This window comes from Ictidomys tridecemlineatus, chromosome 2, assembly GCF_052094955.1.
Source record: "Ictidomys tridecemlineatus isolate mIctTri1 chromosome 2, mIctTri1.hap1, whole genome shotgun sequence".
Taxonomy (NCBI): Eukaryota; Metazoa; Chordata; class Mammalia; order Rodentia; family Sciuridae; genus Ictidomys; species Ictidomys tridecemlineatus.
In genome coordinates this window covers 128,646,487-128,658,408 of record NC_135478.1, presented here as the reverse complement: position 1 = coordinate 128,658,408, position 11,922 = coordinate 128,646,487, and the positions used below count along the sequence as shown (strand labels likewise).

Here is an 11,922-nt window from a genome sequence, read left to right as displayed (position 1 = left end):
GGAAAAAAATGGTATTGCAAGAACTGTATTAGAGAACTATTAATTGTATAGCTAAATAGATATGAACACAAGCAAAACCATATTCAAAACGTGGTGGAGTTGGTGTTAACCCAGAAAGCACAGTTTAGATACTCATAGCAAATGGTGACCATGAAATTACGTAAAACTGATAATGAACTAATATCTTCAGGGCTGCATTTGCACTGTTCAAAAATCTTGCTGTATTTGATGAATAGTCAGAACTAAATTCCCCAATACCTGCACGTGCTGAATGATACTATTCATTTCCTAAGCCTAAAGCATTTTCTTTCCACACACAGAAATCTTATCATTGGCAAATATTTTCTGTAATATCACATGTTCTCAGTGTTTTGTGCAATTATTCTGTATTCAAAATGTATTATTTGTCAATATTGTCATATTCACAATCATAAGTTCAGGAGGAAAATAAACTCTCAAACACTATAATGAAGGCTTATGATTTTATTTATTAAATACAATCAATATAATTCCAATTCTTAAGATGAAAAATGCTCCATGATTCTCTTATATTGCTGGTTTCAGAGTCACTTCAGAATTCTTTGTTTCTGGTTTTGTGTTTATAGCCCCACCTATGCCATTTTCTACATGCATATATAAGTTTGAGATCGTTATAATAATTGTATGGCTACCGTTTTTATTTTCACTTGGTTGTAAATATTTGTTTTGTTATAATACTGATATTAACTTATAAGTCTTTTCTAACATTAATATATGATTTTAACATTATTCAAAGCTACATAATATTGTAGCAGTCCAATTCATTTTGAATAGGATTATTCACAAACAGTTTTGTTGTTAGAGATCTATTTTAATTTCTACTATTTATTCACACACAATAATATGTATAATATATAATCATTATTTATATTCCTGTATACGTTTTTCATCTCTGTTTTTTTTCTTATTTGTAAAATATTCTAAAGGGAAATTTCCAGAAATGAGATTACTAGATTGCATATTTTATCGCTCTTGAAATCTCTGCCATGTCACTTTTCTAAGAGGGATGTGCCTGTTTTTAGTCATGAGTTATGTGTTAGAATGCATGCATTATTGTATTGTCTTCAATCTTAATTATCAAATGTTTGATTATGCAACAGAAAAAAAGACAATAGAACTTTAATACTTTGGGGGTAGAACAGTGTTTTCTATTTACCAAAGTTGTTATTATTGTTCTTATCGTTAGTGGTAGTAGTAGCAGATAAAATGTTTGTCTCCTTACAGATATTTTATCTTTGGGGGACTTGCCATTCTGTCTTATATAAGCCAATTATGTTAGAGTCTGGCATTAATTGTATAGAACTTCAGTCATTCTACATATTGAATATTTTTACAAGTTCATTGTTCTATCAGTCATAAATGAAAAGAATTTATTAAGAATTGTTAGCTAAGTATAAATCTATTAACTACTGATTGGCAGAGTGGATTCTGGATTATCAGGGAGGTAACAACCACAGAAGCAATTCCCACTCCTGAGACTGAAGCAGGGAACTCAGAAACGCAGGGAAGTACCGTGGACAGAGACTCAGTCTTCTGAGCAGGGGTGCTCAGAGCCCAGAGGAGGGTCTTTGAGCCAGTGACCCTGACCTTCCCAAAGAACTAAAGTCACAGAAGTGAAAGTGCATCACTCTGGTGACAGTGACACCATCAGAACTACAAAAGGGTCAAGAATTTCTTGTTTCTTCTCCTTCTGTCACTGTCTCTCCCCCAGCCTCACAGATCCTTCCAGCGCTCTCTCTTGGCAGAACACAGCCAGGGTGAACTGGAGGCAGAGTGGAAATGAAAATTTCAGTGTTACAACCCCAAAGTCAACAAGAAGGTCAAGAGCAATGTGTTGGAGCTGAGAAGCAAAAACTTAAAGACTATGATAACATGTTTATTTGACCCTCTGTATCTATGGGTTCCACATCTGTGGTTTCAACCAATTGAGTATCAAAAATATTTAGAAACCATAGGTCTGTATTGAACATGCAAAGATATTTTCTCATAATTATTCACTAAAAAACATAGTATAACAATTATTTACATAGAAATGCATGGTATTAGGTATTATAAATAACCTAGAGCTGATTTAAAGTACACAGGAGGATGCACATAATTCTACACAAATACTACATCATTCTACACAAAGGTCTTAAGCCCTTTGTGTACTTTAAGTATCTGCAGGAGACCTGGAGCCAATCTCTCATGGAAATAGAAGCATGACTGTATTGTAATAAATTGGGAGAATTATTTGAACACTGTTAAAGAAACAATTCTTTGACACTGTTAAAAAGAAGGCTTCCTCAGTATCTCTTAATAGATGAGAAAGACTGGACAAGAACATACAAAAACAAGCAAGGATTGAGGCTTTACAGCAAATAAGCCAAGCCATGTGATCTTTAGATAGAAAATGTTTTAGTTAGCTTTTGAATGCTGTGATCAAAATACCCAACAAGAACAACATTGAGGAGGAAAAGTTAATTTCCAGCTCAACGTTTCAGAGATCTCAGTACATAGGTGGTCAAATTCCTTGCACTGGGTACAAGTGAGGCAGCACAACATGGTGGAAGAGTGTGGTGAGGAAAGCAGCTAGGAGGTGGCAGCAGTAAGCAAAGAGCAAGCTCTGCTCACCAGGGACAAATTAAAAGGCATGAACCCAGTGACCTACTTCCTGCAGTCACACACTATCTGTCTTTAGTTGTGGCTCAATTCATCCCTCTCAGGGGATTAATCCACTGATTAGGTTAAGACTCTAATAATCCAATTATTTTACTTCTAAACTTTCTTGCATTTTCTCATGCATGAGCTTTTGGGAGATAGCTCATATTTAACCACAATAGAAAATCACTAAGAGGAGACATTGAAAGTAGAAGGATTCTTTTCATTTTCCCCTTTGCTACTGGGGATTAAACCCAGGGATGCTAAACCACTAAACTACAATCCCAGTCTGTCTATCTTTCTACTATCTATCTATCTATCTATCTATCTATCTATCTATCTATCTATCTATCAATCATCTCTCTATTGAATCAGGATGTTGCTAAGTAGTTTAGGGCCTCACTAAGTTGCTGAGACTAGCCTAGAACTTGCAATCTTCCTATCTCAACCTCCCAAAGCACTGGAATTCTAAGCTTTTGCCACTGTGGCTCAGCAGGAGGATTCTCACTGAACCAACCTGACAATATTCTGGCTTAAGGCAGGTTAAGGACTTATAAAGCAAAAGTGGGAAATAATGAATTTGATCAGATATCAAGAATGGAGAGCTTGTGTTGAATTGACTCAGCAGGATGCTTGCTAAAACAGGATTAGGCAGTCTAAAGGCAGGATGGCTTAGCTGAAAGGAGGCTGAGCTCAAAGATACCTGACTGAAGTTTGGTCCAGGACAGAATCTGATTGGGGTAATTATTGAACATCAAAATATATCCCATATGCACTTTTTTTTTATCCTCCAGGGAGAAGAAATATATAGTGTGCTTATTTATTATTTTATGGTTTTCTTTTTACTACAAAGGATTCAATGTTACCTATGTTAGTGGAAAATCACTGGGTATCTAGGTCTTTGTGAGATTTTGAATTTTTTTTTTCAAGGATGAATTCTATATCCCTGCATAAATTTAAAAATAAGTATTCTACAGGCACATCTGAACTTAATATATTGTTATATAGTCTAAAATATTGTGTTTTCCTACTCTGTGTTCTGCCTATTGTTTTCTTTTGTCTTTTTTTATGAATCGAACTGATGACTTTTAGATATATGTGGTACCACATTTTGAACTGTGTAATAGGCACTGGGCTAAGTATATTCCTTATTATCATATACAATTTTTAAGGTTTTATATTTGGACTTTCTAAGAACCATGAATCACTGTTAAAGTCATAATTTGCAAATTCTTAGGATTAAATAATTCTCTCTTATTGCCTCTAGACACAAATATTAGTTTAACAAATGACTGAATAAATAAGAGGGAACTGTTTTATTATTCAATCTCTAACTACTGAATTTTTCTTTTACTTCTTATCCCTTAGCTTATGTACCCACATATTTGATTTAAGTAGATGTTCTAGAGATACTACCAGGTTAGTAATGACAGTTCTATGTTACATTTAAAGTTTTCACCGTGCTTTAATGAATTCTGTTTTGGACTTTAGTGTTAGTTTAAATTGTTTTCTGTTAAAATATGACCACAAGAATGTCTATTCTTAGCTTCAAAAGTAAAGAGCTCAAAAGTTATCACTATATCTTTTATAAGAACCAGTGTGGGTAAACTAAAAGTCAATAATTTTCTTGGGCTCATTGGAAACTAATGTTACAGGGCAAACCACCAACCCCAAATTTGGCGTGACAGGTGAATAAAAGGAATCATAGTTGTAATTACCTTATTATGTAACAAAATATTGAGACATAAATTAAGAAAAAGAAGCAGTAACTTAGAGTGGTTGCTAGAAAAAGAGTGAGAAATTTCTGTGCCTCCCAGACTGGAAGGAACACTATTTCATCGTTTTCACCTGTAGGAGCTCCATATATTTTTCTAGTGAGCAGTCCAGAAAAATCCTCCGTTTTCTGGATGTCGATGTGAAAAAATAATCATTTTGATGTACTACCAGAGCATTCTCCATAATGAAGTCTAGCATTGCTTAAGACAGTGGAGAGAGGTTGGGACCTCAATAACCTACAGCTGTAGCAATCAAACATGATCCAACTCACATCCAAACTGATGTGAAATCCTCAACTAAAGACCGATTTGTCTCCCTTCCTATAATCTGATAGGTCACATCTGGCTTTAAACCAAAAATCAAGAAAGTGCTGAAAGACCAGAAAAACCAGCCAAGGAGAAAAAGCAACCAGACTCCGATATGACGCAGAATTTAGAATAATCAAGTAGACTATTTAAATCACTGTGATATTAAGGGATTTCATGAAAAATATTAACAACATGAAGAAAATGGATTGATAATGTAAGCATAGGCATGAAAACACTATGGATGTATCTAAAAGAAATGCTAAGCATTTTTAAAAAGTACTGAAATAGACATAAGAAATCTTTTGATAGACTCATCAACAGCTTTGATAGAGTCAACAAAAGGGTCTTTATCATAGGTCAGTTGAAACTTCCCAAACTGATCTGAAAGAGAAAAAAAATAGTCAAATTATAAAAACCAAATAGAATATCTAAGTCTGCATAACAATTTTAAGAGGTGTAAAAATGAGTTATTGGAATAATAGAAGAAAAATATAAAAAAGCTAAAAAAAATTGAAGTATATAATTTTTTAAAAAATCAATGAGTTATCAAGCCACAAAGTTAAGAAGATCAGCAAGTACTGATTGGGGTAAAGATGAGAAAATCCAAATATAGACATATCTTTTTTAAAAATAAAAAAAAAGTTGTTGATAGACCTTTATTTTATTTACTTTTATGTGGTACTGAGAATCAAACCCAGTGCCTCACACATGCCAAGGAAGTGCACTACTGCTGAGCTACAGCCCCAGTCCTAGATATATCTTATTGATTTATTTATCCATCTTTTTCTTTGCTTAAATTATAACCGACAATCAAAAATATTCCATTTTTATGGTTTACGACATTATGTTTTGACATACATATAAATTGTAAAATATTTAAATTAAGCCAATTAACTTATCCATCATCTCACATACTTGAATTTTTTTGTGTGCAATAAGAAATCACAATACAACTATAATGCACCAAGAAAGAATGTGGAAAAAAAGAACATGTAATATCTCTCTTTTCCAGCTTTCCCAACACTATTTAATGAAAATATTGTACTTTTCCAAACATGTGTTTTTGATGCTTTCATTGAAGATCGATGAATTGATTTATTTTTGTTTTCTCTATTCTGTCACATTGTTTTACTTGTTGGTTTAATGCTAATAGCATGTTCTTTTGGTTACTATAGCTTTATTATATTTTGAAATCAAGTATTATGATTAAATCATCTTTATTTTGTTTTTTTCTAAATACTGCTTTAGATTTTAAGGATCTTGTGATTTATTATCATTTTAGGAATTTTTTGTACTTCTGTGAAAATGTTATTACAATACAGATACAGATTACATTGAGTATGCAGATCAGATTATATACACTATGGACATTTGGCAATATTGATTTTTCCAATCAAGAAATGAAATATTTACTTTTATTTGTATCATCTTGAATTCCATTCTGCAATGCTTTCTAGCTTTCAATGCAAAAGCTTTTCCCCTCCTTGGTTAAATTTGTTTTTAATTAGAGTTTTCTTTTCTCATACATAGGGCATGTCTCAAGAACTCAGTAATGCTTGAAGCCACAGTTAATATGCAATTCAATATATACTAGGTTTTTCTATATACCTATGATAAAGTTTTATTTATAAATTAGGCACAGTAAGATGTTAACACAAATAACATAATAAAATAGACCAATTATAACAATACACTGCAATAAGAGTCATGCAAATGTGGTCTCTGACTCTCCTTTTCTCAAAATCCCATTGTACTATACTCAACCTTCTTTTAATGATGATGTGAGGTGATACAATGCCTATAAGATGAGATAAATGACTAAGCATTTGTTTTACACTGTGGCCATAATTTTCACTCAGCTTTTAAAAAGAAGGAAATCTCACCATATGCTAAAAACAAGGATGAACTTGGAGATCATTATGCTGTGTGAAATAAGCTAGTCACAGAAAATGAATAATACATTATTCAATTTGCATAAGACACCTAAAATAGTAAAATTCATGTAAATAAAGATGAGAATCGTGTTTTGACAGTGTCTGGAAGGGGGAAGAAAATGGGAGTTACCATTTAGTGGACACAAAGTTTCATACAAGATGACAAGTTCTAGAGATGTGTTTTATAATATTGTTCCTATAATTAACAATGCCAAATTATGCAAGTAAAAAAAATTTAAGAGCATATATGTCATGTTGGGGGTTCTTATTACAACTACAAAAAAAGGAGTAGAAAAAAATAAAGGTGAAACAAAGTGAGCTTCCTTATTCTTTTATATGTTGGTTCTTTTTAGTTATATATGACAGTGGAATCCATTTTGATATAATAATAAAAGAGTGGAATATATCTTTTGGATATACATGATGGAGGGATTCACTGTGTTATATTCACCTACGTACATAGAAAAATTATGTCAGATTCATTCCACTGCCTTTCCTTTTTCTATCCTCCCACCCTTCCCTTTATTCCGCTTTATCTAATCTACTGAATTTCTATTCTTCCTCTCCCAGTCCCCTTTTTTATTTTATTTAATTTTTTTTATTCTATGTCAGCAGAATGCATTACAATTCATATTACACATATAGAGCACAATTTTTCACATCTCTGGTTGTACAAATATTCACATCATTTGTGTCTTCATACATGTACTTAGGATAATGATGTCCATCACAGGCTACCATCTCTTTTACTCCCTTTTCCCTTCCCTTCCCCTTCCTCCCCTTTGACCTATCTAGAGTTTTTCTAATCTTCCCATGCTCCCCCTCTCAACCCTACCATGAATCAGCCTCCTATATCAAGAAAACATTCAGCATTTAGTTTTTTGGGATTGGCTAAGTTCACTTAGCATTATCTTCTCCAACTCCATCCATTTACCTGCAAATGCCATGATTTTATTCTCTTTTATTGCTGAGTAATATTCCATTGTGTGTTATCTTCCACATATCAGCAAAAACATTCAACCTTTTGGCTTTTGGGGACTGCCTTGTTTCACCTGGCATGATAGTCTCCAGATCCATCCATTTACTTAAAAATGCAACAAAGTCATTCCTCTTCATGGCTGAATAATACTCCATTGTGTATACATACCATATTTAAAAAATTCATTCATCTATTTAAGGGCACCTAGGTTGGCTCCATATCTCAGCTATTGTGGTTTTACCTGCTATAAACATTGATGTGGCTGTGTCATTATAGTGTCCTCATTTCAAGTCCTCATATATATGGAGGAGTGAGGTAGTTTAGTCAAATGGTGGTTCCATTCCTGTTTTTTGAGGAATCTCCATAATGCTTTCCAGAATGGTTGCACACATTTGCAATCCCACCAGCAATGTATGAGTTTATTATTTCCCCCACATCCTTGCCAACATTTATGGTTACTTTTAATCTTGATAATTGCCATTCTGACTGGAATAAGATGAAATCTCAGAGTAGTTTTAATTTGCATTTCTCTAATTGCTAGAGATGTTGAACAAATGTTCATACATTTGTAGACTATTCATATTTCTAGTGAAGTGTCTATTTAGTACCTTTGCCCATTTAATGATGAGATTTTCTATCTATCTATCTATATCTATTTATTTTGTGTTAAGTTTTTTAAGTTCTTTTTATATCTTGGAAATTAACACACTATCTGAGGCATGGGTTGCAAAGATTTTCTCCCATTCTGTAGACTCTCTCTTCATGCTCTTTATTGCTTCCTTTGTTGTGAAGAAACTTTTTAGTTTGATGTTATTCCATTTATTGATTCTTGATTTTACTTCTTGTGCTTTAGGGGTCTTGTTAAGGAAGTAAGTTCCGGAGCCAATATGTTGGAGTGTTTGGAGCTACGTTTTCTTCTAGTATGTGCACAGTTTCTGGGGTGATTCCTTTGACTATTATGGGCCTCTTATTTTTCCAAAGGAATTTCATGACTTCTTTTTATATTTGTATGAAGAAGGTGATTGTAATTTTGATGGTAACTAATTGAACCTGTGTAGTAGTTCTCGTGGTCCATTTTGATAATATTAATTCTGTTTCTCCAAAAAAAATGGTCTTCCTCAATTTTTTTTTCTTTAGTGTTCTGTAGTTTTGATTGTAGAGATCCTTCACCTCCTTTGTTGGATTTTTTCCAAATATTTTATTTTATTGAGGCTATTTTAATTGGGATGGTTTTCTTAATTTCTCTTTTAACTGATTCATCATTGGAGTATTGGAATTCAATAGATTTCTGGGTGTTAATTTTGTACCCTGCTATTTTGATGAATTCATTATGAGTCCTGAAAATTTTCTGGTGGAGGTTTTTGGTTTTCTGAATACAGATACATGCTGCCTGCAAACAGAGATAGTTTTGAGTTCTTCTTTTTCGATTTGTGTCCCTTTAATTTTTTTCTTTTGCCTAATTTCTACGGCTAGAGTTTTAAGGAAAATGTTGAATAGAAGTAGTAAAAGTAGGAATTCCTCTCTTGCTCCTGTTTTTAGTGAGAATGTTTTCAGTTCTTCTCTGTTTAGAATGATATTGGCTTGGGTTTTTTCTATGTAGCCTGCACAGTGTTGAGGCCCTATTTTTTTCTAGTGTTTTAAACATGAATGGATGCCATGTTTTGTCAAATGCTTTCTCTGCATCTACTAAAATAATCATGTGATTCTTGTCTTTAGGTGTGTGTGTGTGTGTGTGTGTGTGTGTGTGTGTGTGTGTGTGATAAATTACTTTTGTTAATTTTTGGATGTTGAACCATACTTGCATTTTGGGATAAAACCTACTTGATCATGGTGCACACTCTTTTTAATGTGTTTTTAAAATAATATTTGCCAACATTTTATTAAGTAATTTTGTCCTCTTACAACTACCTTCCTATTGTCTCAGAGATTTTGATTTTTGTCTCTGTTATCATTTACCTCTAAGAATTTTTTTTTATTTCACCCCTGATTTTGGCTGAAATCCATTCATCATTCAATAGTGAATTCTTCAGTCCACGGGTGTTATCATTAGTTATTATTTTTATCTTATCACTGATTTCTAATTTTGTTCCATTATGAGCTAATACAATTCAGGGTACCATCTCTATTTATTTATTTAATTTAGTATTTGCTGAGAGTTGCTTTGTGGCCTAAGGTGTGGTTTATTTTAGGAAATGTTCCATGTGCTGCTCATTCCTTGATGGGTGAAATAATCTATATACATCTGTTTAGTCTAAAGTATTAATTGTATTTTTCAGTTCTATAAGTCTTTTATTAAGTTTTTGTTTGGAACATCTATCGAGTGATGAGGAGGAATGTTAAAGTCACCCATTATTATTGTGTTGTGGTCTGTTTGCTTCTTGATATTAAGAAAGATTTGTTGATGTATTTAGATGCTCCACTGTTTTATGTATAAATATCATCATTTTATTTCTTGTTGTATGATTCACTTAAACAGTGTGGAATAATCTTCTTTGTCTCTTACAACTAACTTTGGCTTGAAGTCCACTTTATCTGATATTAAAATAGAAACCCCTGCTTGTTTACAAGATCCATATGAAAAATATGGTTTCCCGCCCCCCCCCATCCTTTTATCTTCAGTCAGTGGATGTCTTTGCTTATGAGGTGAGTCTCTTTGAGACAGCGTATTGTTGGGTATTGTTTTTAATCTAATCTGCCAGCCTAGGACTTTTGATTGCTGAGTTTAGTTTATTTACATTCAATGTTCTTTTTGATAGAAGATTTTATTTCCTGTCATTCTGATTTATTTCTAGTTTGTAAGTTGAATTAGATTCTCCTTAGACTGACTGTTTTTGTAGTGTAGTGCAGTTTTTCTCTGTTTGTTTTTATTTTTATTTTTAATTTCTTATTTGTGAAATACTGTATTGAGCATGTTTTGTAGAGTGGGCTTTCTACTTGTAAATTCTTTTGACTTTTTTTGTTTATCATAGAAGATTTTATTTTGCCTTCAATTCTGAAGCTTACCTTTTCTGGATACAGTATTTGTTGCTGGCATCCATTTTATTTCAGATTTTGGTATGTATTATTCCAGGACCTCCTAGCTTTTAGGATCTGGGTTGAAAACTTGGCTGAGATCTGAATTGGTTTAATTCTAAATGTAACCAGTTGGTTTTCTCTGGCAACTTTCAAAATTCTATCCTTATTTTGCATGTTAGGCGTTTTCATAATAATGTGCCTTGGTGTGGGTCTATTGTAATTTTGTATATTTGGGATCCTGGGTACCTCATATGTTTGATTTTCCATAGCAGCCTTGAGATTTTTGAAATTTTCTGATACTATTTTGTTGCAGATGTTGTGAATTTCTTTAGGGTATATTTCAGAGCCTTCATCAACCCAGATAAATCTTACATTTATCCTTTTAATGTTATCCCGTATTTCTTAAAGATTCTGTCCAGAAACTTTTAACATCTTTTTCCATGATCTAATTTATTTTCAAGTGTCTATACATTGCCTTTATTGCCTGAAATTCTATATTCCAAGTGGTCTAGTCTATTGGTGATTTTTTGTATGCAGTTTTTATTTTGTTTTTATTGATTTCTTCATTTCAAGGATTTCCAAATAATTCATTTTTAGAATCTGTATTTTCTTATTGTGTTTACATTTCAGTTCTTGTATTTTTTCTCTGATTTCACTCATTACCTTATCTTTACCTCATAGATCAGTTTAATATTGAACTTTCAAAATTTCCACATCTCCTCCACTGTGGTATAAAAATATAAAATACTTCATGACTTTGAATGCCATCCTACCATGTGCAGAGGCCATGCTAATCTTCTCTGTATTGTTTCAATTTTATTTTATGTCCTTTTGAAGAGAGCATTTTTTCTTAATCTAGCTGATAATTCTTCATTCAAAGAAATAATAATAGAATGTATTTGTTGATTTTTTTGAATAGATATGTTAAATTAGTAACAGCAGTAGTACAGGGGATGGGGTGAAAGATTGGAAGACTCCTTACTACACGGAGTAATACAGTGTTATTTGAAAGATGACTGGGACTATGTACAAATATGTATTGCAAACTCTAGGACAATCACTGTAAATAATTTTTAAAATAGATGTTAAGAAGGGAGACAAACTTGAGTTAAAATTCTCCAGTAAAGTCAGAGAAGGTAGAAAAAGAGGGAAAAATGAAACAAACAATAACATAAGGTGGCAGAAAACAGTTATAAACATGGTGGAGATTAAACTGAATACCTCAAAAATC

The 11,922-nt window shown here is 32.7% G+C and overlaps 1 non-coding gene across 1 annotated transcript; it reads right to left on the bottom strand.

Moving 5' to 3' along the window:
- Nucleotides 1–11,424: 11,424 nt before the first annotated feature.
- Nucleotides 11,425–11,533, bottom strand: LOC120892177 (U6 spliceosomal RNA). Its single transcript, XR_005736830.1, has one exon. It is a non-coding gene; the product is annotated as a U6 spliceosomal RNA (small nuclear RNA).
- Between the last annotated feature and the right edge of the window lie 389 nt (nt 11,534–11,922).